Below are 5,131 nucleotides of genomic sequence, written 5' to 3'. Positions count from 1 at the left end.
ATGTCGATGGAGGAGCAGGAGAAAGAGGAGGAGGAGGAGTGACTGGGACCGGTTTGTTTTTTTGTTTTTTTTTTTTTTTTCCTCGTCCTGGAAAACCGAAAAGAGCAAACAGTTGGAAATGGCTTTGGGGAGGGGATGGGACAGAAGCTGGGATTGTTAGGAAAATGTGATCCGACTCCACAGACATTGGGGGATTCATTTAACACGTTAGTAAAATGCTTCACAGGTCAGAAGCAGCAGGGACGTCACTGCAGCTCCCAATGGGCTACAATAAAATCAAGTTTGGATATTTTATATTTGAAAAATGAGACTGCACAATGTTCTCCATTTTCTAATCTGTCTGCATTTTAAAGTCCAATTATATAAACAGCAAAATCAACATGAGTGATGGCATGACAGTATTGGGGGTCCACATCAGTGACAGGCTGGACTGGTCTCATAACACAGAGGAACTACAGAAGAAAGGGCAGAGCAGATGCTTTTATTCTTCAGAGACTCTGCTCCGTTAGGTGGGCAGTGACATCCTTTACATGTTCTACAGCTCCATGATGGCCAATGTGGTGTGCTTGTGCTGGGCTGGTAACGCCACTTCAAGAGAGGAGATTGCCAAACCAACAGGGTACTTAAAAAGCCATCGTAGTTATGGGACGCCTTCTGGACCTAAGAGTGGGAAGGAGATGCAAGATCAGGTCAGGTTGGGGAGCATGCATTGGTACAGTGCGCTGCTGCAACCACCACATGACAAAACAGCTTGGTTGGCAAACCCCAGGCAGACATGTGGTCCAGTCCCACCCTGCAGAAATAACCATTTATCTTCTGTAGCCAAGTGTTACGTGGGCATCCCCTTGGCCTGGTCCAGCCACACGGGTCCTCAACAATGAGGATCCTGTGAGTCAGATCACCCTCAGGGAATCGTGCCATATGGCTGTACTGCTGTAACTGATGCTTCCTTTGCAATGCGGGTAATGTGCCTCATTCGGGACTGGGCACAAAGTCAAACTAGCAGTACCCAAGGATTCTCCGAAGAGACACAGTACCAAAGAAGTCCAGTCTTCATCTCAGGTCACTGGATAGCATCCATGTCTTGCAACCATATAACAAGACAGGAAACATCAGGACTCAAGACTTGGACCTTCATTCTTTTACTGAGATATCGGGAGCACCACACACCCCTTTCCAGTGACCTCATGACCCCCCATGCTCTCCCAATCCGTTTACTGACTTCATAGAAAGAGTCACCAGAGACATGAATGTCACTGCCAAGGTAAGTAAACCTCTCAATGAGGTCGACACTCTCTCTGCAGACAGACACACTGCTGATGGCCGTGCCTAAGAGGTCATTAAAGGCCTGGCTCTTTGATTTTTATCAGGACACTCGAGAAAGAGAGTCAAAGCAAAACTGATGGCTGTTATGAACATTGCTGCACAAGTCCTCTATATGAGACACGGCCATTAAGAACTTTCACCAGATGAATTATTCTGCAGAAGGGTGTCAAGAAGTACAAATGGGGCTCCTTTATACCAACAGCAACACGCCTGCATAATGGCTCACAGGGACTGCTCTTTTTAATCTTAGCCAGTCAGAATATTTTAAAAAATTCTTTGTGTGTACACAAGATATTTATGGACCTATAAGCTCTTGCAGGACATCCCATTCCAAAACCATGAATAGTAATATAGAGTTGCACCCCCATAACAGCTTCCACTCTTATTTCCTCAAGACACTGGAGTGTGTCATGGACATTTGTGGTCATCCAGCCACAAGAGCATTTGTGAGGTCAGGTACTGATGTTGGACGAGAAGACCTGAGCTCACAATTGGAATTCCCATTCATCCCAAAGATGTTCAGCCTGGTTGAAGTCAGGGCTCTAAAACAGGCCACTTAAGTTCCTCCTCCATGTCTTTATGGGCCTGGCTTTGTGCACAGGGGCTGGAAAAGAAAAGGGTCTTCCCCAAACTGCTGCCACAAAGCTATCTGCAAGTTTTGAAAGCTGTAGGATTAACGGGACTCTTCACTGGAAGCAAGTGGCCTAAGCCCACACCTTGCCATTTGCACCTCTTCCACTTTGGCCTGAAGGCAGCATATTTTTTGGTATCCACCAAACCCATCAGCCTGCCAGATAGTGAAATGCGATTCCTCACAGCAGAGATGTTCCCACTGCTTCTGAGTCCAATGGTGGGTTGCTTTTCACCACTCCAGCCGACACTGGACATTGCACATGGTGATCTTAGGCATGTGCACAGCTGCTTGGCAATGAAAATCCATTTTGTGAAGCTCCCAATGTACAATTCTTGCGCTAATCTTGCTTCCAGAGGCAGCTTGGGACATCATTGTGAGTGATGTCACAGAGCAGAGACCACTGCAATGCCCTTCAACACTCGGTGGGCCCTGCTCTGTGAGGTGAGTTTGCGTGGTCTACCACTTCATGGCTGAGCTGATGCTGCTTAACGCTTCCACCTCACGATAACGGTAATTACAGTTGGCTGAGGTAGATCTCTTTCATTCTAATAGAAGGCACATCACAAACATTTGTAGAAATAAAATGCTTTGCATTCTTCATTCTAACAAAGGGTGTATTGCATTACTACAAATGTTTGTGGTGCGCCATCTGTTGGAATGAAAAATTTGATGCATTTTCTCAGTAAATTTATAGTAAAAGACTTTCCAATAAGGGCGGCACGGTGGCGCAGTGGTAGCGCTGCTGCCTCGCAGTTAGGAGACCCGGGTTCGCTTCCCGGGTCTTCCCTGCGTGGAGTTTGCATGTTCTCCCCGTGTCTGCATGGGTTTCCACCGGCTCCGGTTTCCTCCCACAATCCAAAGACATGCAGGTTAGGTGGACTGGCGATTCTAAAAATTGGCCCTAGTTTGTGTGTCCTGCAGTGGGTTGGCACCCTGCCCGGACTGGATTTCTGCCCTGTGTTGGCTGGGATTGGCTTCAGCAGACCCCCGTGACCCTGTATTCGGATTCAGTGGGTTAGAAAATGGATGGATGGATGGACTTTCCAATAGATAGTTCACTGCAAATGTTAATGCTGATGCCTCCATTGATTATTCAGAGATCAACTTGTCTTAGGCGGGTAGCACACCTGGCATATTAGAAGATGGCACCTCACACTCCATGCTTAGCAGTCAGGATCAGTTTGATTATTTGCTCTTCTGCAGTACCACAGAGTTTTCCCTTAAACTGTATTTTTTTGTGTTAACCCAGGCGAAAGACATTATATAATTTAAAGAAGAGTGACTGAATACAGAAGTCACATTTGTTCCCAACTTTGAACTGTGTGCCCAGTAGCTCCCATTTCCCTAAAGTCATATAGTTTAGTTTATTTGTACAATAGCCTGGCACCCAATGCTGCTAGGATATGCTTTGCCATCTGGGACTACTCTGATCTGGTTTGAAAATGTTAGGTTATTGTACCTCAGCTGACACACTGACAAGCACCTAGATGACATAATCTTATAATTAGACAATTAGTAGGAAAGTCAGAATGTGGACATGAAAAACGGGATGATAAAGAACATACTCATGAGGGTTCAAGTCAAAGTAGCATAAATGTCCATAAAGAATCTTTACAATAGTGACGCTTTAGACATGAGCACAAAGAACACTCGGTGGGCCCTGCTCTGTGAGGTGAGTTTGCGTGGTCTACCACTTCATGGCTGAGCTGATGCTGCTTAACGCTTCCACCTCACAATAACAGGACTTACAGTTGGCTGAGGTAGATTGAGCAGAGCAGACTGACTTAAGGCAAAGGTGGTGTCCTATGACAGTGGCACATTTAAAGTCACCAAGCTCTTTAGTACGCCATTCTCCGTTTGTCAATGGAAATTGCCTACTTCTGTGCCCGATTTGATGAATACACTTACAGTAAACTGAATAATTTGGAGAGGTGTCCACATTCTAATCTATTAGGTTTTTGCTTAACACCGATGGTACCTCCATCTATCCCTCCTCTCAGGTTTGGGTGTTCTCTTTGACAGAACTCTGCCTTTTGAATCCCAGATCAATAATGTTACACCGTCATCTTTTGTTTTCTCCATCTCTGTAGCACTGGACGCCTGCGACCGTCTCTCACACTACACAGCACGGCTATCCTTACTCACGCATTGGTCACTTCCCGCATCGATTATTGAAATTCTCTTCTCTTTGGTCTTCCACATAAGCTTCTCCATAAACTCCAGCTTGTCTAGAATTCAGCTGCCCACATTATAACATGGACCTCTTGCATGCAACGCATTACTTCATCTATTAACCTCCTAAGCGTTACATTTTTTCTTGAAAAACTTCTATAAAGCGGTGCATTTTTTTTGGCTTGAAAAATGACATATTTAATTAAAACTTATTTTTCTACTGTAAAACAATAAAAGTACTAAGTCAGAAGTGTAGAAAGTATAACGATATAACAAATAATAACAAAAAGAATGCTAATACCGCATATAATGTCAAAATGTGGTGTTTGTATGGTATATCTTGAAGCACAGCGAAATTCACATTCAGACTTTAGTAGCGTGATTCCTTGCACATTTTGTTTCCTGACCGATTAGCGTTTGAACAGCAAACTGCACATGTGTGACCGACATGAGTGCCACTTTCAGATTTATCAGAATCATTTTGGATTTCACTGTCTGTTTCACTTCGTCATCGCTGCTCGTATCACTGTCAAAAACGTGCAACACCTGGGCTGCTGAAAAACGTTTCATACGAGATGTCATTATGAGGCTAAGAGAACACGTGTCTGCACCGTGGCCTGGGTAACACCTTCTAACACGCTGTTGGCACTTTTTCCAGTCCGAGTATTACTCGGGTCTAATGCGTACACGAGACGCGTGCCGGAGTGACCCTAGTGACTAACACTTTTAGTAGTGTTTTTACAGGCCGAGTGACACTTGGTAAGTAGCTTAATCAGCTTCATTAGGTTTGTTAGGTTTTATTACACAATTGGTGGATCAGAACATTGAGAGTAAACCTCACGAGAGGGATTTAGGAGTCATAGTGGACTCGATGATATCGACCACATGACAGTGTTCAGAAGCAATTCAGAAGGCTAACAGAATGTCCGGCTATATAGCGCCTTGATGCGTGGAGTACAAATCACAGGAGGTTCTGCTCGACTTTATAACACACTGGTG

Source organism: Polypterus senegalus, chromosome 11 (genome assembly GCF_016835505.1).
Source record: "Polypterus senegalus isolate Bchr_013 chromosome 11, ASM1683550v1, whole genome shotgun sequence".
Classification (NCBI taxonomy): Eukaryota; Metazoa; Chordata; class Cladistia; order Polypteriformes; family Polypteridae; genus Polypterus; species Polypterus senegalus.
The sequence above is the reverse complement of the archived record's forward strand: the minus strand, read 5'-3'. Positions refer to the sequence as shown.